Source organism: Hipposideros armiger, unplaced genomic scaffold (genome assembly GCF_001890085.2).
Source record: "Hipposideros armiger isolate ML-2016 unplaced genomic scaffold, ASM189008v1 scaffold_257, whole genome shotgun sequence".
Lineage (NCBI taxonomy): Eukaryota > Metazoa > Chordata > Mammalia > Chiroptera > Hipposideridae > Hipposideros > Hipposideros armiger.
In genome coordinates, this window is record NW_017731607.1 from 2091456 (window position 1) to 2115903 (window position 24448).

The 24448-nt window shown below is 37.9% G+C and overlaps 1 pseudogene; it reads left to right on the plus strand.

Moving 5' to 3' along the window:
• The first annotated feature begins 22866 nt into the window (after nt 1–22866).
• On the plus strand, nt 22867–24169 carry LOC109390158 (26S protease regulatory subunit 4 pseudogene; annotated as a pseudogene).
• Nucleotides 24170–24448: the final 279 nt, after the last annotated feature.

The following is a 24448-nucleotide window of genomic DNA, read 5'->3' on the forward strand; positions in this document are numbered from 1 at the left end:
AGAACTCCAATGGAATAAGTATATACTTACTAGCAATCTGAAGAAGGTGCAGTGGGAGACAGGGCAGAGTACAACTGATTCTGCCCATGGAATTTATTTAGGGCTTACAATGGGGGAGATGTTTGTCCCTGGCCACTAGAAGTTGGAAATGTAGAACAGGTGAGAGAGGACTTTCGAGAAGAGAGAACAGTGAGCACAATGATACAGAGATTTGAAGGGGCCTCGAATTGTGAAGGGCAAAGGAAATAAAAACTTTTTGTAAGATCAGACTTAAGGGGTCAGCATCCAAAGTGAGTGAGAAGAGTTAAGAAAAAAGAGCAGGTTGAGGCTGGATAGTGAAGAACCTTGTAGAGTTTATTATGAAATTTTAAGTTTTAACATTAAGACAATGAGCTTGGACTGAAGGGTTTTCTGGGTCCAGGTAATCAATGGTAGTAATTTGTCTGATGAGTTTGTTTTCAATGTTAGCTACAATGTAGAATAATTAAGATTATTCCAAATGGGTTGTGAATTTTGTTCATACAAAATACGTCATGAAGGGCAGGAGGAATTGGCAAGTTTTTCTATTTATATGAATAATCAGTTCATTAATTAAGATGAACTAGATGGGCTAAAAGAAGTGAATGAATGTATTTTTCTTTAGTCTCTCAACCTTTGAAATAGTCTTTTAAATTCTCTTTCCCCTTCCCTTGAAAACTTGGGATCCAAGCAGATGTCAATGCTTTCAGTAATATTCAGCTATGAGGACAGTCTCATTTTGATAATTAAGCCCACTTTAAAGTAGTAGAAGCCCATTCCAATCTTAATTAAAGCTTCAACCCCAGTCTAACTTAAAAATACCTTCTTTTGTCCCCCATATGCCTGACCCATGAATTGGGAACCTTTCATGAGGAAGGGGGTGTGGACAGTTCTTTTACTCTTTGCTTTTATGTGTTCCTTGGTTCTCCAGGGTTTTAGCCTAGGAGCAGGAATTAGAGAAAAAAATGAAGTCACTAAGGTAATGCTCTTATCACTTTTTCTTCACTCCATGTCCTCTGTGAGGCTGATACTAATGTCTGGGTCTCCTGTGGCCCCCGATGTGAGTTCTTCAGAGCCCTTCATGGCCATTCTTCTGCTCACTCTTCTCACATGGGTGTCATGCTGTCAATGCATTTTGTGAAGTTGTCTCTGTCTCCCACTGCTGGTTACCTTCATTTAGCAAACTTCTTGCTTGGTGCAGTACCCTCAAAATGGCTCAAATTTGTTGTTCTCTGTGGCATTCACCTCGTCCTCAGGAAACCTTTGCGTATTTATCACACCAAGGAGACCTGGCCTCCTACTGCCCTTTCTCCGTGCTCTGTAATCATGGGGTGATCCAGGTATTTTCCAGCATCTGGAATTACCCATGCAAGAACTGTAAGCTGGTCTCTTGCTTCAAATATTCAACCAAACTCTAACGGAAATGTGACAATTTCACATATACTGCTCTGGAGAAGGCACCACGTTGAGCCTAGTAATGGCCACAGCTGAGTAAATGTTCACTGTGGGATTGAGTTACCAGTCTGTTCTTACTGGCATCTCCAGGATCCATAGTAGTTTTTCTTGGAGGCCCTCCTTTCACCTGGTGAACATATGGGTGTGAGAAGCATTTATTCCATAGCAAGCTATGGGGGAAGGGCATAACAATTCTTTTAAAAGAATCCCCTGGATGGAATTGAACATAGAAGGACAAGTTCAGGCACCTCATAACAATTAGCTGAAGAGATGAGGAGTATCTGGTAGCTTCTTAGAGTCTCCCTTTAGAGGAAAGAAACATCTTTTGTTACCCTCAGTTTTGAAACTTTGGCTACAATTGTGAGAAACAAGGAAAAAGCCCCATTCTACAGTCTGTGACAAATGTTTCCTGTATTTCCTTAGTGTATGTTATGTTTTTTTCTTAGCATTACATAATGTTCACCTTGACAGTTCTAGCATATCTTGCTGGGATAATGGAAGCTAGTGAAAGGCTAGGTTTATGACAAAGTGGAGCAACATCTTGCTGGGAGCCAACAGTGATAAAGGCAATACTAATCCAGTGGAAACTCAAAAGGAATGAGCCACTTTGCGGATTCTGGATTGAGCTATACTTGCAACCACCCTTTCCCCATTAGAGAGTTGTGCCCAGAGCTTTTCTATGGAAGGGCTGGACCTGTTTTACCAAAGGAGTTCCTTACCTAGAACACGCTCCCTTATTATGCCAGTCAAATCATTTCCATACTGTACATCTTAAAACCTTTTTGCAATAATAAAAGCCAGATTCATCTACGCTAATCCTAGGATTCATATGAAATCCAAATGTTGAAAACCCTCATTATTATACTATTTTGTAGGGTAATTACTTCTAATAATGCCTTTTCACGTTCTGGTATCAATTAAGAATACCAGAACGTGAAAAGGCACTATTCTATGTGGCAGTTTGATTTAGTAATCTGTAAATTTGCTGGTGGTAAAGGGACGCTTAGGAGCCATGTTGTCCTCAATGACTGACAGTTCTGATTTGCACCATTCTGCTTTGATGTCCTCCTGATGCATTTATTGAGCTACTGATGAGACTGTCTCTCTAGCTGGTTTGGAGTGTCTGTGAGGTCCAGCAATACCTATGGGTGATAAGGGCTGCAGAAGACAATAAAGAAAACAAGTTGATGGCTGAGAGAATAAGTGTAGTTGAATTTAACAATTCAATTAGAGTGTTAACTTTAAAATAGTTTTTGGAAACTATGTGATGCTTTCTGTGTTAAATTCACATACAAAAAGACAGAGGATTAGAAGATGAGGTTGGGGTAAAGTCTGACTGCAGCCACACTTCTCCCTTCAGAATGTCACGCTAGCACATTTTTCCCTTGGAGGCTTCAGCATTGTAACGGATTGTGAATTATCACACGTAGACGTGAAAGTAGAGCAGAGGCATTGTGTACACTGCAGTGCCAGATGTGCATAGAAATCGCTTTGTTTATACCAACAGTTAAGCATGGAAACACTAGAAGAGCTGCATGTTTGTTTGTCCTCGGCTTTACTGAGGCTCTGGTTCCAACTTTTTTGTTATGGATAATACTCATAGCATTTAACCCAATGAAAGGTACTTTGTAGTATAAGTTTCTTAGTTCATAAGCGATGTGTACCAGATGTGGTTTAATTCTAAAGAAGGGAATTAGGCGTGGCATCTTGGTTAGAAATCTATTTATCTCCTTTTTCTCTCCTCTCTTATTCCCTATGGCAGCTTAGTATGCTTGAAAGGGTAGAGGTTTTGGAGACAAATAAGGCTCGATTCTAATTCTGACCCTGCCATTTGTCATATTCAATAAGTTACTGGACCTCTTTGAGTCCCAGGATCCTCATCTGTGAAATAAGAAACATAGTAATTTAGCTTTCTGGGCTGTGAACACATATATCATTTAACCCTTACAGAAATTTTGTGAGGCCAGTGTTATTATTATCCTAATTTTATATGGGAGAAAACAGTGCTAAGGGGTCTTGAGTAACTTGTCAAGTAATACAGCTTATAAATGGAAGAACTATGGTTTGAATTTAAGCCTGTCTTTCTTGAAAGCCCAAACTGAATACCCCTTTTTAAGTAAAAAAAATAATGCATTGATGTAATGCATCCTTGATGAAATTATGTAAGAGAAGATATTTTGGTTAGAGCTTTTTTTTTGTGGAAAGTGATTGAAACCCAATTCAAACCAGCTAAAACAAAGAAGAATAATTATCAGATGGCAAATGGGGTTGCTGCATGGCCAGATACCTGCAGGACTTTTTTTCAAGGGTGAGGAACAAAGAGCTGGATAATATCAGCACTGACTCTCAGTCCTTATCTTTGCTGGTCTCTAGGCTTAGAGTTCTTGAGAATTCTCTGTATGTAAGTAACAAGGTTTCTGGTATCTCTGGGGAGATAGCTTTGATAACCTCTGGTAGAGAAGAGTGTCTTCCATGATGTTTCAGCCAGATAAACCCTAAGGGAGAAATCTGATTGGCCTGCCTTAGATGACACAGCAGTTCCTGTCCAATCATTACGGCCAGAGCACCATGTTTACCAAGGTTTTACCAATGCTAGGTCATTTGATTATGGCCAGGGAAATGGATTTTACCTTGAGATAGAAGAAGGAAAAATAGCACGGAATAACCAGACAGTAGCAACCACTGAATACTGAAGTAAATCATACTAATATTGTATACAGTTATAGGTAATTTAGTTAAACTTTCAATTTTTTTTCTAAAATCTAAAGATTTTCCCAGCTTTTTCTTTTCTTTTTATTCTTGAATGTATTTGTAATATGAGTAAATCACAGAGGGGACCAAAAACACCTCTTATTTTGTAACTTATAATAATTTTAAAGCATTTTATTCATTTTAGGTTAAACAATGCATCTGTTAATTTGTATAACTGGAAATGTCCCTGAGAAATGTCTTTTGTGTTTTGGCCAGAGTGAAAAGAGAACTTAAGACACATGGTGCAGTCATTCTGAATGTCAAAAACAGAAGGACATTATGGGGGCTGGTGCTGTTTGCTTCCTGTTGTAATGTCATATATTTAATGGGCAGAGAGTGGGAGAAGCTGGCAACCTATTCAGTCTCATTGTGTGGTACCTGGGAGAGTTAATCAAAAGTCATATAATTTAATAAAGTAGATACATTTACAACAGTGCAAAATTCATCAAACAACAATGACTCTGGTGTGTCTGACTAGTTAGGTGAACAAAAACCAATATTTAAAATGAGAAAATGTAAACATTCTATCTTCATATTAACAGTCTTGAAGAAGAAACAGCTGCTATATTAGTTATCATTTTCTAGATCCAACACAGTATTGTCATTTAATTTCTTGGACCCATATTTGCTTGGCTGCAGCATTACCATATGATTTAAACCCTGCAAAGTTTGGCTTTACCACTAACTCCAGGTGCAAAATTTTACACTAAGCCTCTATTCCCCCTTGAATTGAGATTCTTCCCAACTAAAGGTTATTTTCAGGCAATTTAAGACTTTTAAGACACAGGCCTTCTTAGTGAATTTCACTTGTTTCCTGTAGTTCCAAGTGTAGAGATTGGAAATGTACTGAGTGGTCTGGACCAACATGTTAGCATATGTCCTGTTTCCATTTTCATTATTATTCTGTATTATTCTTTCATATACATATTTTTGCTCATCCAAGTATTAACAGTTTAGTACCATGGAACTAAAACGATTTCCAGTTATACACAGGCACCAATAAAATCATAGGAAATATTGCAAAGCAGACAAAGTATGTGGCACACATATCCACACACACACACACGAGTGTGCACACACCAATAACTGTGTTCTTTTGTGTGTGTGTTTTGTTTTGTGTGTGTATGTGTATGTGTATGTGTATGTGTGTGTGTGAGTAAAAAACTGTCAAAAAAATCTCCTTAGTTTATTCATGCCACCCACCTTTATTTTGGATGACTAACCCTCTGCTCACTGGAATCATAGAATGTAATGGAAAAACCACCAGCACCCTTACCTACCATGATTCCTCCCTCCTCCACAATGTACAATAGTATCAACTGTGTGATTCAAGGGTGGCCCTTCTTTAACATGTTTCATTCTTTGAAATTAACTCTTATCCTCCATTTCTAACTCTTTATTAAAACTAAAACTTTTCAAGAAGCTGAGAGCCCCTCCTTAAAATACTACACAGAAGTTTAGAGATCATTGTCACTCAAAAATATGTACTGAATATTTTATTGTGGGTACAGCTGTGAAAAAGACAGATGAGTTTCCTGAAACCACAGAAATTGAATTTTAGTGGGGAGAGACCAGAACAAGTTAACACATAAATAAATATTTCATATTTGTAAGTGCTATGAAAAATAGCTGATATATTTTACAACCCTGGAGAATGTTTGCATTTTAAAACAGTCATTTGCTAACTTAATTAATTCGAGAGTATTAGAATTTATGTGGGGATTGATGCCTAACACCCACTTCCATCAATTCCTCTGCTTGCCATTACATTTGTTTTCAGAAGTTGCAATTTTCTTTTTAATCTAGCTTATGAAAGGAAGGGTGTGGGCCGGCCACTTGACTAGAGAGCCAGATAGAAATAGAACCATGACTACACAGGGAGCCTACGACTTGTGGGTGTCTAATGTGTTTTATAGCAACATTTTACCCTGGTGCTCTTTAAATGCACACAGTAGAAACAGAAGGAAAGGAGAAGAGTAGGGGGTCACTCTGAGAGTGCTGGACTGCACGGGCAGAAGTCTCATGTGGGAGTTAAAATATATCTAACAGCTGAGGCCGTTTTGGATAGGGGGTAACAAGTTCAGACTTTATAAAACTTGATGTTGAAATCATTTGTACAGATGACTATTTTGGCAGCTCGTTCTAAGCTTCATCTATTCAACTAGAAAAGATAGAGCTAAGATGAAAGAACGTATTTATTAGAAATCTGAGATGATATTCCCAAACTGGGTAGCTACCCAATCCAACAATGTTTACATATGATGTCTATACGCTAAGCCCCTATTATTGGAAAGATGAGTTTTATTTAATGATACACAAAATTTTATTCTGTGTACAATCTTATTTTCTAACAAATATTTTCACTTTAGGGAAGGAGAGAGGGAGGGAGAAAGGGAGAGAGGGAGAGACAGAAAGAGAGAGAGAGAGAGAGAGAGAGAGAGAAGCAGGCACCAGGGAACAGTATCAAAGAAACAAAACAAAACAAAACAAAACAAAACAAAAAACTGAAGAGAGTTTCAAGAAAGAAGCCATGATCAATAATATTAAATGCATCTCAGGGACCCCAAAAGATAAGTGTTTATTTAGTTATGTGAAGTCACTGGTGACTTTGGCAAGAGCAGCTTCAGTAGAATGGTGGTGATAGAAGCCGGATTTCTGAGGAAGGAGTAGCAAATACACCCCACCCCTATGTGAAGTTTGGGGGCTTCGGAATGAAAGAGGTTGGCAATGTTGAGAGGAGCTCTTTGTAGATTGGGAGAGGTTTGGGCATGTTTTTAGGCTGAAAGGAAAGAGCCAATGAAAAGAAGTCAGAGATATGGGCAAAAATTAATAAAAAGTCTAGAGGGGAGTAATTCCAGGCATTGAGAGAGGGTTGGCCTTGCACAAAAGGATGAAGAACTTTCTCTCTGAGGCCAGAGGGAAGCTTATAAGAATGGCTGTGAGTATGGACATGATAGATAGTAACAGTAACTTAATGGAGATCTTACTAGATGGCCTTAATAGGATCCAAGATGGTGTTTTAACAGTGCAAAGAGCAAGGGTTGATGATGGGGCTTAATGAGAATGGATGGAATTTGACATAATGACTGAAGCTATTATTGGAGGTAATGATCTTACTGAGGTTGGAGACTGAATTTGTAGTGGCACAAATCTGCACTATTTTATGACTTGCTCCATAAGTGTTCAGTCTTTGGGTCAGACAGCAGAGAGGACTACACATAGCATTGATCCAGAGTTAGAATTTTACCAGGTAGGGAAATGGAAGGTTATGGAGTTGTGGATTTAATGAACCTAGACGTGGTGTGGTGTGGCTCAGATGAATTACCTTAGTGTCCATGCTAGATGGAGAAGATTAAACAAGCAAATGATTCAGAGTTTGGCATATCTGAGAAAATAGTGAGTAGAACTGTATTATGATATAATCCTCAGTGTAGTTCTGAGAGTGTAGCTGAAGTGGATTTGAAGAGGTCAAAATTTGGGAGGAAGAGGAACAAATGCAGGATAGAGTTTCAGATAAATATAGAAAGGCATTCAGAAAATAGGATTGTATGATGGAAAAATAGCTCTACAGATATAGTGGAAAGAGTTGAAAGGCTCAATAGTTGGAGAAGCATGATGATGAGCATGTAGCACAGTGAAGAGGGAAACGGGGAAGTTTGGGTGAACTTACATTGAAGACTAGTCATAGGAATCAGAGTTCTGCTTGTTTGTTACTAACCTTGCATATCATAATACAAGCAAAAAATAATTCTGAGAGTAGAACTCCTTAATGCCCAAGGAAATATTGTGCTATTCGCCAAGAGTTAGTGAGGATTCTGTTCTTGGTAGTATGTGTTCATTCTTCATTCCTATTTGGCTTTTCTCCATTACATGAGTTGGCTCTTTATATCCAGGTCCAGAATTCCTGATGCTCAGGATTCATAACAAGCTATATTTGAGACCTGGACTTAAAATCTCTAAAACTGAAGTCAAACTATCAGTTTTCATTGAGTCTAATTTTGGGAGGAAGGATAATTCTATCTTCTACTTCCTCTCGATTCTGTTTATACTTGGGCAGGAATTTTTTGGCCATGTGAATTAGTTTTGAAATTCTTCTTTCTGCTGATATTCATTTACAGGGAGAAGATAAGTTACAGCACAAAAATATAACTTTAAAAGATTTTGACAGAGATTACTAATTGGTATTTGTTATCTTATAAAGAAGTTGCTTGCTACCATTCCATTTGGAAACCATGCCATGGTTAATATGGAAGTAATTTTGTCTGTGGTTATTAACTTACACATGGTTGATACCTACAGAAAAGCACTCATGTCAGTTCCTTCAAGTTCGTATGCCATTCTCATGGTCTTCTGCTCTGACCTGGAGTAAAACATGTAATTACTGTGCGTTTCAATTTTTCCAGGTGTAAGTGTAAGGCTGCGTTGCTTAGCAAATAGAAGACCAAAGGAGAATGAAGAGAACTGCTTGAATGTTAGCCTACCATTGACATTAACGACTTTGGACAAGTCAATTACACTCACAAAGACGTGGTTTCTTCTCAAGAGGGGGGCGGGGGGAAACAGCATCTCTTTCACTTTTACAAGAAAATGGTAAAGTTTTAGGTATGTAACGACATCTATAAGACATTTGAACTGGGTCTGCATGGTGGCCAACATATTTCCAAGGAATAAGTTGATGAATAAGGTAATGAACTAAGTGTCAATGGAGAAATTGAATCCATCAGTCTCCTTGTAAATTTACTATCCAATTTGTATCCTTGTTTCATGTCTTTGATTATGTAAGTATAACATAATTAAAATCTAGAGCAAGGTATATCAATTGCAAACAAATAGCATTTGTTTCTATTTACATACCTATTTTCACAGGAAGTTGCTTATGTTAAAGAGTTTGTCTCAACTAGGATGCTATATTTGCCTAGTATCTACTGAGTATACACCATGCATCAACTAATGTTCTAGGTCCTGAAGGATCAAAGATAATAGAATGATATGGTCCCTGATCTCCCTGGGTTTGTTGTCTATTGATATCAATTATTAAGTCTATGAATTTTGATATGAATACTATAAAATGTTCATGAAATATTATGAAATGCATATGTTCTAACAAGGTTTAGACCTTTTGGACTTAAAAAAAATAGATAGACTTTATTTTTTAGAGAACTTTTAGATTCACAGCAAAATTGAGTGGAAGTACATAGAGTTTCCATATAGCCCCCTGTACCTGCACATGCATAGACTCCTCCACCATCAGCATCCTGTACAAGAGTGGTACTTTTGTTACAATTCACTAACTGACACTAACACTTCATTATCACCCAAAGTCCATCATTTACACTAGGTTTCACTCTTGGTGTTGTATGTTGTTTGGGTTTTTACAAATGTATAATGTCGTGTATCCACCATTATTGTAAAATACATAATAGTTTTACTGATCTAAAAATTCCCTGTGCTTTAACTGTTTATTCCTCAAAACTCTTGGCAACCTCTGATCTTTTTACTGTCTCCATAGTTTTGCCTTTTCCAGAATGTCATATAGTTGAAATCATAGAGTATATAGTCTTTTCAGATTGGCTTCTTTCTCTTAGTAATATACACATAAGGTGCCTCTATGTTTTTTTATGGCTTACTAGCTCATTTTTCATTGCTAAATAATATTTTCTTGTCTGGTTGTACCACAGTTTATTTACCCACTCACCTACTGAAGGTTGTCTTGGTTGCTTCCAAGTTTTGGCAGTTATGTGTAGTTGTATATATCTATGTGCAGGTTTTTGTGTAGATATAAGTATTCTTTTACTCATTTGAGTAAATCACAAAGAGCATTGTTGCTCAATTGTATGGTAAGAGTATGTTTAGTTTTGTAAGAAATAGACAAATCATCCAAAGTGGTGGTGCCATTTTGCATTCCCACCAACAATGATGAAAGTTACTGCTGCTCCACATCCTTGCTAGCATTTGGTGTTATCAGTTTTGGATTTTAGCCATTTTAATACCTGTATAGTGGTATCTCATTTTAGGCCTTACGGACCTTTGACTGACATCTTCTCACTAAATATTATGGTGTGATGTATTATAATAAAGGCATGCCTTGAAGGGCTTTTAAGAATTTGCCAGATGGACAAAGAAGAATGCAGTAGGGGTAGGAGGAAAGGCCAGGGGCAGTCCAGGCAAAGGAAGCTTTTGTGGAAAGCTTCATGGATGAAAGAGAACATGGTGCATAGTAAATAGTTGGGGATGTGGTATAGAATTAATACGGAGGAATAATAGGAGATAAGGGCATACATTTTATTAGAGGCCAGCTTTGGAGAATACATGATTTATGTTGGATTTTATTTTATAAATGATGGGATTACTTAAACAATTTTAAGTTGAGTCACCAGATAATTTCAACTAGGCAAACTTGATTAATCTATATTCACCTACATTTTGCAAAATCACAGAAAAATCCAAACATATGAAGAAATGGTTTTTTATTTTTAAGAAACGCATATTGTAGTACTTAAGGATTTGTTTAAAAATACTTCAGCAATAAGAACAAACTTTTAAAAAGTGAGAAAATGGTATATAAATTAAGTGTGACAAAATGTTGATAATTGTGGAATTGTAATGGGCACGTGAGGGTTTATCATACTATTCTTTCTACTTTTGTGTATATTTGAGAATTTTTTAATAATTAAAAATCACAAATACTGGAATATTTATCATTGAAAACAATAATATGCAATGAAATGCCATAATTAGATTTATATATAATTAATGTCATTCATGTGACAGAGTCGACAATGAATAGGAAGGTGGCCAAGACTAGTTAGGAGTCTGTTTCAATAAAACAGGTAACAAATGATATGGTCCTTAATTGATGAATCATAAGTACAGGGATGATATTTAAGACTATGACATTTATGCCATCTCCCAGGGTGACTGGTTAGAGCAAAATAAAAGGCAATCAAGGGCCAAACTCTAGAAAACATCAACATTTGAATGTTGAAAAGCACAGAGAAGAAGACATTAAAGGAGTTGAGGTGAAAAGGCTAAAAATGAGGGAGGAGAATCAGGAAGTGATGAGGCTGTTATTTGATAAAAATACATACTGCATTTGTAGGTATGATTGAGTTTCACAAATTATGTATCAACTTGCTCTAGGCTCTAGGTGTTTGCTGTATAGGTTGTAGACAAAGCATTTCTTTAAATAGATTTTTCATAGTTAACAGTTCTTTCTTGTTCAGGGTTATTTTCTGAATGTCACAGTCATATTATTATTTCAAATAAAAGTTTTTACATTTATTTACTTGTAGGGTAGGAATAGTTTTTGAGAGGCTATGGCTCAATAAAGAAAAACTTCAGATCAAAATGCAAAGGTCTAGCCTTCATGTCACATTCAGAACCCTTATTATTTAGTTATAAATAACCCCTAGTTGAAGCATGTTTATGAATCAAAACTAATTAAATCAGATAAACATGATTATTTGTCTAGTACTTTGATTATCAGAGCAATCAAATTTGTTTTCCCACTGTTAATAACAAAATGTAATTTGGTCAGGCTGAAAACTAAAAAAAAAACCCAACAAAATAAAACAAAACAAATAGGCATACTGCAGTTAATCTCAGGTTGAAGTCCCCTGTAATAATAATATTATCAGTTAATATTTATAAATGCATGCTGGGTATTTGTCACAGACCAAGAACCATTCATGATTCATTTCTTTAACCTTATAAGTCTTCTATGAATTTGTAATATTTATGTAAGCCTTTTTTTGAGAGATAATAAAGTAATAGATGAAAATATTGAAATTAATGAGATTAAAGAATTTGCCAGCTACAAAACTAGCAAGTGGCTGAGCGGGGATTTGGTCCCAGGAGACATGACTACGGATCTTGCACACACTGCACTGGATGTGGTACACTTGAGCTGTACTGTATGACTTTGTCTCTTTGGGCTAGGCATGTAGAACATCCCATCACAGGGAGCTACATCTGGATTGTAGAATACTCAATCATGCAGTGTGTAACCAGAGAGCATGAGCATAGATGGACTTCATCAGGTGCCGTAAAGATAGTGTCTCTTCTGGGAGCTTCTGGGGATTGATACTATAGCTAGGTTTTAAGCTGACATTTGTGAATTGAAAATAGATTTTTCACAAATATTTTCAGGTTTTAGCACAAAATTCATAATTTATGGGAAAACAAGGATAATTATGGGCATATGATAAAGTGAATTATTTGAAAGTAGAAATTAAAATGACTGGTATTAGAGGTTCTAATAACCTTTTTAACAGCATAGAAAAAAGTTAATGAGGTGGATGTTCTTAAATCTTTGTGACAGGTTGGCATTCTTCCAAGAGTTTTGAAGGAATACAAGGATAAAATTACGGAAATAATAGTGAAAATGTGTAGCGACAGTTCATCGACCTGAGTATTGGCAAGCTATTAACATAATTTTTTTCTATAGCAACAACTAGAGGAGTGACCCAGGAAACTTAGACCCACAATCATCAAATCTCATTTCTGTGATGATAGGGATATAGGTCAGTCCATAGTGCTCCAGATCGAATGCCTGTCAGGGTCAGTGCTCCCTTCTGGGAAGTCTCAGAATGCCTGCCAGCCTCACACCCACCTCAGAGGCTCCTAAGGCCTAAGTCACCGTGCTGAAGGAACGGGTCCTGAGGAAACAGACACCAGGAGCAAGCTAGAGGCAGAGGGGAGTGGAGAGGGAGATTACTGAGCACCCGCAGGAGAACTACAGAATCAAACTTGTTCCCAGTTTCTCCCTAGTATGGATTCACTCTTTTCTGCACAGATTACACATAATTCCTTCATTCTATATGAGAAGGAGGGACAGGCTTTTGTCGTGCTCATGTCCCTTCTAAATGTAAAGATTATCTTTCATTTCATTTTTTTCAAGTCCTCCTCATTCCTCATGGTCAGCTCATTTCTATTTACCAATGAAGTTTGCAACAATGACTGATTTTTAGATGTATAAAAGTCATTTCAGGGGCCAGCCGAGTGTCTCAGTTGGTTAAGAGGCTCACTCAAGAGTTTGAGCTCTGAGCAACAGCGGTTCAATTCCCAGCATGAGCTGAGCTGCTGCTGAGCTGCCAACAGGTGGCAGGATGGCTCAGCTAAAAAAAAAAAAAAAAGTCATTTCATTGTATGTTTAGCACCCAGAGTCAGAATTGTACGCCTGAAATCTATGTAACTTTGCTAAAAATTGTCACCCTAATAAACTTTATTAAAAAAAATTCATCTCAAAGTTGACATGTCCCAAACTATCTCCTACTCACTCCCCCAATAAAGTATTCTTCTCATAGTCTTTCTATCTAGGTTGATGACACCTCCATTCTTCTATTCTCCCAGGTTCAAAACCTTGAGAATCAGCCTCGATGATGGGTGTCTTTCTCTTCCATTCTATATTCAATCAGCTATCCACTCTTTCTTCAGGACGTCTCCAGACTACAGTTACTTCTCACCATCTCCACTGCCACCCTTCTGGTGAAGGCGTCTGTTATCTCTTACCTGAATTACTGCCATCACTTCCTAACTGGGAGTCCTCCTTTGGTCCTTACCCCATCAGCAACCAGTGTGGTCCAGTTAAAACGTGAGTCACGGCATATCGGATTCTGTCACTCCCCTGCTCAACACCATCTAATGGTTTCCTAATCAGAGTAGAAGTGGAAGCCCTTACAATGGCCTGTAAGGCCCTACACAATTTTCCCCCACCTCCACCTCTTAACATCTCTTATATACTTTTTCTCTTCCTTTTGCTCTAGTCGCCACTGGTTTTTTTGCTGTTCTTTGAATGTGCCTGGCATGTTGTCTCTATCGAAAACTCTTCTTTGAGAAAAACAATTTAGGTCATTTTCCAAGCCCCACCCTAATGAGAACTTCCCCATCTGAAAATGCACCATACGCCCAAGCCCCTACTGCTACACTCCCTCTCCCCCTTACACTACATTACTCTTCTCCATAGCACTTTTATTATCATACGACTTATTTTACTTGGTGTGACTAAATAGTGGAGTCAATAGGTGATTTACAGTTTTTATAACTTCTATATTTTCAAACGGACACATTAAACAACAGACATATTCAGAGGAAGGAGAGGTCACTGTGGGCTGGAGAGTCAGGAAAGGCCTCGTGGAGGAGGAAAGCCTAAAGCTGTGTCCTGAAAGCCTGGTAGGCTGCATTGGAAAATGAGCAGAGAGACTTCTAGGACATAATGAAACGTTGTAAAAGGTGGAGGGTACTTGGTGAATGACGTAGTTTAAAGGAAGTGAGGAAAGCAGTTGGGCTAGCCTCCTTTTTTCTGTCTACGCCAGACAGTTCTTGTGCTACCTCATAGTATTAGTGGGTTACTCCAGGTCCTGGTTTGTCTGGGACAGTCCAGGTTGACACCAAAATGTTAAGTGTACAAGTGGGAACAGACCATACAGGACCCAGGAGTCTGATTTTAGTCATGTGTGGTTTTGGAATAGAAGAATGCTATGAAGAAAGCAGTGGCAGAATTACTCTCCTAAATTTTTCTAGTCTTTTCCTTTCTTTCCAATGTTCCCACATAATCCTTAGTGGTTTTAGAAACAGTTTGTGTACATCTCTCAGTACTTGAATGCTCCTAAATAACCTATTTTATGCTGTACTAAAACATCTGTTTCAATGAATTGACATAATTATCTCTTTCTGTCAAGATCTAATAGTCTAGCAATTTTCAGTGGATTTTTTTCTTCTATAATTTTTAAGTGGAAAGAGGACAAAATAATATGAAAATTGTCAATCTGAAAATAAATTTTGTAGAAACACAAAGAATATTAACTTTTTGCTCTGTTTTGTTTGGCTGAAGAAGTGTCAAAGGGTTTCTATTATAAATAATTACTTTTCTCAGCCTCATATCACTTGTGTACCTGTGGATTGAAGGTACCATCTTCAAAATATATTTGTCATCTTTTGTAAATGTGTTTTTCCCATGTGTGGAACATGGCTGGGATTTCAGCACTTGGCTGTGTCAGTTAAGGTAAAGTCAGCTCTTCATATTGAAATGAGGCAAGATGAGAGAGAAAGACCCCTATGCTAGTACAATGTACTCTGCCCACTCTGAACCAACATCTTCCCAGGAAAGGGGGCACCAAGCATGATATAAAGCTTGTTTAAAATGGTTATTATTATTATTATTATTTTTCTAACTAGGGGACAAATGATATGATTGGGGAAGAGACCATCTCAAACACTTTACATGGTAGACTGTGCAAAGCATTTTCCAAATCAGATTTGAAGCTTTTTTTTGGTGAGCAGAGAGTCAGTATTATAGGCTTTAAAAAATAAATATGATATGAGTACAAATCCCAGTGATACAGGATATCACTGAGTGGAATAGGGTTTGGGGTCTTTTCTCTTATTGAAAGCTCTTCCTTTCTATAATGTTTCTAATGGTTTCCAATGAGTGCCTTCATGCAGAGAGCTCAGTAATTTCTAATACAAGATATATACTTCTGCTCTTTGGATTTATGAAATGGGATAACAACTAAATGTGAATTTAATGGGTTTATTTGCATTTCTGGGAGGTTTTTCCTTTTTAACATAACAGAGCACAAACATGGATATAATAAACAAAACACTTTAATGTAAGGTGATGGAGCCTCAAAGGTAAAATTCTCAGTGCAAATATATGTATAAAAAAGAAAAGAAAAAGAAAAGCAATTTATAGGAATGATTGTTTTGTGATATTTATTTTTCAATCATATAGAACTGTGGGTGGGGGAATTGGTGGTAGTGAAGAATCATGGTGGGGGTCACTTTATAGAGTCAGGGTCCAATGGATCACAGAAATGACCATGTACACTCAGATCCTTAAGATTTTTCTAAATTATTCTACAATTACAGGAAAAACTGCCAGTGGAGTTGGCATGAGTAAGATCTGTTTCTCTAAATTGATCCATTTCCACTTTGGGAGTATAAATGGTAGAATTTTTGTCACCAGCACTCTGTCCCTCCCCTTCTTCCTCTCCACCAGCCCCTCATCTGTTACCCAGTATCCTTTTCAACTGCATTTCCATCTTTTCACATTCTATCTTCCATCTCTCCCTCCCCTATTTTGTACTTCCTCAACTCTTGATCCTAAGTCCTCACTGTAATCTAGTAACCTTACTTATCTCTGTTCCCAATGTAGACTGAGCAGTGAGATTGTTATGTTTCCAGAATTTGCCAAACCTTACCTCCTGAGCCAGTTTTCTGATAAGAACTGGTGAGCGGACCTTGGATTGTACGCTAGCTTGGGATGACCCTGACATAGCATGTCAGCAGTAATTGCTGGTGTCCCCTTCCTGATGGAAACTTCATTCTTCACCATTGAAAACACCAGTGTGTAACAACCGCCACCAACCATCCATACACAATCAACAAATGCCACATACAGGTTTACTTTCCCCAGAAACAGTTGTAAGAATTTAGTTTTAAATGTGTTGGGGAAATATTTTGAAATATATATTACGTTTTCCCTAGCATTTCTTGTTGCATTATGCTAATTTCTGGTTTGGGCAACTAAACTCACGACAAGGATAGTAGTGGAGGAAGAAAAGAGTTAATTTTTGGCTTTTGAGTTTCAAACTGATATTTTATGGCTCCTGGTAAAGGTAAACATTTGAACTTCAAAAGCCTAGGACACAGGAGCTGAACTATCTTCTGAAGAATAAATAAAGAGCCTGGCTACCATGCCTTCAGATTAAATAAAGATTCCATGGACCAGGAAAGGGAGAAGAGAGGAAAAGGAAATATTTGATATGAGAGGATCACTTAGCTCCTGTCTTTCCCACACTTCTCACCACTGTCTTCCTTGAGGAGATAAGAGGCCTGGAGAACTTTGCACACTTGAGTGAAAAAGGGATTTGTGGCTTTCACTACCTGAGTGGAACCCACTAGCCAAACAGAACCCCTAGTCCCCTAGCAGAATGGCCATATTATTTAATCATCAAAACCGGGACATCGTTGAGGGTGAGAATAGCCTGGGAAAGTGATGAATCTGATAGAATGCCTGGAAAACAGGCATCAACCGGGACTGTCCCAGACAAACCAGGACTTAGAATAACCTGCTAATACGAGTACTATGAGGTAGCACAAGAATTGTCTCTAGTGTAGACAGAAAATAGAACAGTAGTAACTAAGCACTGGGGAGGGGTGGGAGGTAATGAGTTATTATTTAACAGACCCAAGAGTTTCAGTTCGGAATGATGAAAAAGTTCTGGGGATGGATGGTGGTGATGGTGTTACCACAATGTGAATGTACTTAATTCCACTGAATTGTACACTTAAAAATGGTTAAAGTGGAAAATTTTGTTATGTATATTTTATCACAACAAAAATTACTAATAGAAATTGTATGTAGTGAGTTGTTAGGTTGGTGGCCTGAGGAAGGCACACACATTTTTTTGCACAGCTCAGAGAGTGAAGAATGTTCTTACATTGCCAAGAATGGCACCTGCATGCCACTGAGAGCTGGAGAACCCGGAGATGCGTTCTTTTGGTTTTAATAAGAAAAATATATATTACCAGTAACTCTGCCAATACTGCTGTCATGATAAATATTTTTGAACAAAGATATATGCTAAATATAGGAAACATTTTGCAAATAAATATGGGTGTTCTCTTGAACCCACATGCTAGGCTTGCGTATCTGTCCTGTCATCTCTCTTCATTTTGGAATAGTAACAATTTCCTAGCAATGTGTTATTTCTTGCAGCAAAGGGTGCTAACCCTTTAATCCAGCTCCATTATTTAACAGGAAAAAGGTTTCATTTACAGATTTCTAATTAGGTATAAATTCTGTATTTCTCTCCATGTCAATGTATTCTTTCTATGAGACTATAATGTTCTGAACCCATCAGAACTATATTAGGGGCTCAGCTTAAAAAGAGTATGTTGCTCCAATTTAATTTAAGTGGCCTGGCAAACAGAGGCTTTGCATTCAAACCAAATTTGTCCTTGGGGTGGTCTTGAGAGGTGAGTGTATTAGAGATTTCAAACTAAGTCTGTGTTCTCAAGTTGGATGTGTGAAATGAAAATGATTTCCAATTCTTTTTTGGCAGCACCTATTCAATGAAATTTCTTTTGGCAAATATCTGTGTCTTTCGTCCAGCTGGGAAATCATTTATATCAAATTAGAGAAATAACAGAGGTACTGTTATCGATACATGATTAAATTTCACATATATACAAAATTGACAACATTTCTGTTATTCTTTATTTTTAGACAATGCATCTTTGGATTTCATAGTTTTTATTTGATTACTTATATGATATTTATTTTCATAGCAATTTCTATCTTGTAGAGACTTAGATTTTCATCATTGTTTGGGTTGTTTCTCAAACTTTCAGCAAACTATGTAAATATGTGAGGTAAACATTTCCTTTTCAGACATGCTTTTCTTCTTTTGTAGAAATGAGTTTTTTGTTTTGTTTTGTTTTTTTAATTTAATGTAGTGAAAGATTGATAACGTGGTCAGATTGAAAGGATCTTCAAGGTCAGTGGGTTCTGATCATGTAATATGTGAATCATCCTTAAAACAGACTCCAGGCTGGTGGAAGGATTTGGAATTTTGACTCAGCTACTTATTGGCTATATGACTTTAAGCCCACATGGCTTATGGAGATGCAGTTTTCTCATCTATAAAATGTGGGTAATAACATTAGCCTTATAGAGTTGATGTGATGGAGTTATTTGCTTTGCAATCCCTTCCACTTATATATAACTAACAATTTTGGTGTGAGGGGGGGTTAATGCTTTCATACTTTGTCTATCATCTATCAATCATCTATCTATCTATCTATCTAATAATTTCCCCCCAGCTTTATTGAGGAATAATAGACAAATGTAATTGCATATATTTAAAGTGTATAACATGATTTAATATACACATACATTGTGGAATGATTGGCAAGATAAGGATAATTAACATGTCCATCACCTTACATAGTTAACTCATGTGTGTGTGTGTGTGTGTGTGTGTGTGTGTGTGTGTGTTGAGAATGCTTAGATCTACTCTTAGCAACTGGGTTTGGGAAGGGGGAAATGAAGAGATATAGATCAAAGGTACAAACTTTCAGTTATGAGAAGAGTAAGTTCTGAGGATCTAATGTACAGAATGGGGACTGTAGCTAATAATAGCTAATAATAGATTTTTGTATAATTAGCAAATTTGATGAGTGTTTTTCTATATATATATTTATATAAGCAATCTAGCCATTAAAATAAATTTAGAAAGAAAAGTTTGTGAAACACAAAACTAAAATCTTTTCTCCAGTTTGATATTGACACACAATCATTTCCTTTTTTGTTTCTCTTTATTCTACTCATAAAACAAACATTTAAGTAGAAAATGTAGAAAAACACAGGAGATGATAAAGAAGAAAATTTAAGTTACTATCAGTTGAAATCTAGGGCAGCCCATATAGATAAATAATGCTCTCACCCTCAGATAACAAAAAGTCCCCCAGTCATTTATAATCACAAATATGTAAGAGACTCCCATCATTAATAAATGTGTCCAGGATAGTGTAATAATAAGAAATTATACATTCACTCGCAGCTAGCTTCAGGCTAAGAGCAAGAAAGAGGGGCTGGTTGGTCTGTACTCTATTCCATCCCCCCACACACTTCATCTGCCCTCTCCTTCCCCAGCTGCTCTCCTTAGGAAAACAATTTTATTTTATTTTTTTATTTTTTTTTATTTTTTAAAATTTTTATTGGGGAATTGGGGGAAGGGGAACAGGCAAGTTGCTGTCCTTTTGTTCTTCAGTCTAGTTGTGGAGGACGTTGCTTCACTGGCCCATGTTGGTATTGTGATCATTGCGCTCTTCCCGGGTGAGGCAGATCAGTCTCCGGCCTCTGGACAGCCACTCACAGCAGGCTCTTGGCAGCTCACATGGGCTGCTGGCTGCTCACGCTGGCTGCCGGCCACACAAGGTAGGTAGCCCATGGCAACCCACTGCAGCAGGTGCTGCAGCCTACCGCCATCACTGGCGACTCACAGCAGCCCAGCTCCAGGTTGAGCTGTTGTTCAGCATCTTAGCTGTAGAGGGCAGTGTCACTGGCCCTCATATGTGGGATCCGAACTGGGGCCCTCTGGCGTCCCAAGCCAGCTCTTAACCATCACGCCACTCGGCCGGCCCAGGAAGACGATTTTAGATGCAAGTTAGAAAACAGTTTTCCCTGCCCATGTCCTTCCCCCAAGCTCTCCAAATGGTCACTTTGAGGCCCTTTTAGTTGACAGGCAATGGAGGGGAGTGTCCCACTCCCTCCCTTCACCTGGCAGCCCTGAGGGAAAGGCCGCAACCCACTGACAACCTGCTTCAGATACATTCTTTTGCCAGTCTCCCTCTCTGCTCTCAGCCCTTCTAACCTATTTTTGTAGGTAAGAGTTGCAAAATCAATTCTACCACACACCTTTTGGCAGCCTCTCTTGAGTGGCCCAGCTCCTCTATAAAACGGGAGTGGTTGGCACCTGCTGCCTTCAGGCTTCCTTATAAAGTGACACAGAAGAGTCCTGTTTTTACATCCAGTCACAGTCACTCCCTTAGGATACATTATATAAAGTGGGTTTGTGCATCTAAGAATATGATCATTTCAAGACTCTAGACACATGCTAGTAAATGTCTACCTCCCCATATAGAAAGATAATACTATTTCCTACTCACAGCCTCACCACATAAGATTGAGAAAAGAAAAGTAAGGCAAATAAGGAGAACAGGGGGAGAGGATAAAAAGGACCTGAGAAGAGAGGAACAATAACGGGAAATGGGAAGAAGCCAGTGCAGGTTGACAGGAAATGGGGTAAAAGCTCCTATAACTCAGGTAAATAAATCCATGTGGAGCCAAGCTCCAGCATAAGTATATATGATACATCCTTGCCCATTTCTTTAAATGAGCAGTGCATTAGATAACTAGTTGCTCTTTGATTCCAGCCATGAAAGGGTTATTGAGAACTAGATTTATATAATCATTTTAGAACTCTTTCCACATTTTATAGCATGGCATAGCAGTCTTAATTCAGGGCAGAACAATGTTTGCAAAGGCATCATGGATTGGTAGAAAAAAGGTACTTTCTGTCTCCAGTTTCTGTCACTTACTAACTGGTTGAGCCCGAGACGATTGCTCAATACCAGTGGATTTCAGCTTCTTCATCCCTATAATTAGAAGAATAACTTCTTTTTGTGCCCAGCTCATGTGGTCCTTATGAGATTAAATGGGATGGGATTTGGAGTTTGTAAACTGTAAAGATCTTAGGAAGATCAGATAGATTACCTTGTCAATCACCTGTCAGCACCGAGGCAGAGTTAGCTATTTCTAATTGATCTCCCTTGACCTATTTTATGTCTTGTGGACAGTGTCCATACTATTATTTTTCTCAAATGAGATTTCATATGTCAAATGTACCTCTCATTTTTCTGGGTGCCTAGTAGCTAGTCAGCAAATACTAGCTCTTGTTTTCACCTTTTCTCCCAGTTCCCCAGCTGCATACTCTTTAGAGAGATCTGGTTATGCAATCATGTCAGAACCCTTTCTTTCTGAGTGGCCAGCACAGGGTGTGTGTATTCAGGATATATGCTGTTGGGCATTCTCATATTTCTTGCATTCTGTTTTGTTTGCATAGAAAGCATTTTCTTTCTAGCCTAATTCAGTGAAAATAATATCAGTTGTTCCCCTATTGTCTGTCTGAAATCAGCTCTTAGATTAAATAAATTACATATCTTGACTTTATTCCCTCATTTAACTTTATTGATGTAGAAACAATAGGGATAACAAAATGCTTCCAGTATCAGTGGTAATTAAAAAAACAAGCAGAAAGGTAATAAAATGTAGTATTATTTTAGATGCACCATTCCCTCTTCATTCACTTGGGGAGAAAAAAATCCAATCTTGACAGAAATTGTAGAATGTGATTTTGTGCCAGCAGTAATTAGCAAGAACAGCTTGATGAGAAGCAGTGATGGAAGAATCAATGACAAACATCAATAAAGTAAAGCCCAAATGAGGCTTCTGTTTTTCATATTAGGTATCTACACATCGAATTAACCAAATGATTGAGCAAAGACATTCTTAATTCCTGTGTACCATAAATAGATTGTAAACTATTTTGACCTTTCTCAACTATGTCAAGCTTTTCCAATTTCCCTGGAGAGTACACTACAAGGTTTTATAACCAATAATACCTCCCATTAGCTACTACAGTTGTTTCATCAAATAGAATTTTAAATTTAAGTCTAAAGTTACAAAAAACCAGGAACCAAGAGAAACATTAAAAAATTGTATTAATATTGCACACTCAGGCCTTGGCTCTAGGCAGAATTATGAGAAAGTTAATACAGTAAAATCTTGGATTGCAAGTAACGTGGTTTGCGAGTGTTCCACAAGATGAGCAAACATTTCTAATACATTTTAATATGGTAAACAGGCGACGTCTTGCAATATGAGTAGTTTGTTTCCAGAACAAATTATGCTCTCAAACCAAGGTATTACTGTATATTTTTATTGTTTATTTGTTTTAAGTTATCAAACTTTTACTTGGCTTGATCTGAGCGTCTTCCCTTTTTCACTACCATAAATCAAAAGACCTAGGGTTGATTTTATCAGAGTTTGCTGATGCTTCAAGCAGCCGAATCAAGATGGGTCAAAGTCAGAAGAGTGGTCATAGTCCTGGAGGCAGCAAGTGGGATGACAAGGACAAGAACAAGAAACGTGAACCTCCTGTACCAACTAGAGTGGGGAAAAAGAAGAAGGAAACAAAGGGACCAGACGCTGCCAGCAAACTACCACTGGTGACACCTCACACTCAGTGCTGGTTAAAATGATTGAAATTAGAACTAAAGACTGTCGTCTTATAGAGGAAGAATTCATTAGAAATCAGGAATAAATGAAGTCTTCAGAAGAAAGGCAAGAGGAGGAAAGATCAAAGGTGGATGACCTGAGGGGGACCCTAATGTCGGTAGGAACTTTGGAAGAGGTCATTGATGACAGTCATGCCATTGTGTCTACATCTGTGGGCTCAGAACATTATGTCAGCTTCCTTTCACTTGTAGACAAGGATCTGCTGGAATTGAGCTGCTGGGTCCTGCTTAACCACAATCTGTGTGACAGTGCTTCTGATGGATGACACGGATCCCATGGTCACAGTGATGAAAGTGGAAAGGGCCTCACAGGAGATGTATGCTGACATCGTGGGGTTGGACACCCAAATTCATGAAATTAAGGAATCTGTGAGGCATCCTCTCACTCATCCTGAATATTATGAAGAGATAGGTATAAAGCCCCCTAAGGGGGTCATTTCCTATGGTCCACCTGGCACAGGCAAACCTTATTATCTGGAACAGTAGCAAACCAAACCTCAGCTGCTTTCTTGAGAGTGGTTGGTGGAACTTATTCAGAAGTACCTAAGCAATGGGCCCAAACTTGTTCAGGAATTGTCAAGTGGCTGAAGAACATGCACTGTCCATTGTGTTTATTAATCAAATGGATGCCATTGGAACAAAAAGTTATGACTCAAATTCTGTTGGTGAGAGAGAAATTCAGCCATCACATTGGAACTGTTGAACCAGCAGATGGCTTTGATTTAAGGGGAGACAGGAAAGTTATGGCCACAAATGGAATAGAAACTTTGGATCCAGCCCTTATCAGACCAGTCTTCACTGACAGAAAGATCCAGTTCCCCCTGCCTGATGAAAAGACCAAGAAATGCGTCTTTCAGATCCACACAAGCAGAATGGTGCTGACCAATGATGTGACACTGGACGACTTGATCATGACTCAAGATGATGTCTCTGGTGCTGACATCAAGACTACAAGTACAGAAGCTGGTCCGATGGCCTTGAGAGAATGTAGAATGAAATACAAATGAAGACTTCAAAAAATCTAATGAAAATGTTCTTTATAAAAAAACAACAAGGCATTCCTAAGGGGTTCTATCTCTAGCAAAGCAGTATTGCTTTCAAAGAAATGGTTCAGGGTGCTCAACCCTTGACGGGATGAGGTTGGGGAAGTTACCCAGAGGAATCCATGTTCCAGTTAATCTTCATTAGCAAAACATCCTGTGTACTGTGCACCTTTCTGAGTGTGACGTGTAGAGTGGCCATTGGGCAGTGCTCTCTTCTCAATAAAGCATGCTGCTTCTCAAAAAATAAAAATAAAAAAAAATTAAAAAGTTTAAAAAAAGTTTACCTTTGCTTTACATACCCTTAAAAACATAGCCAT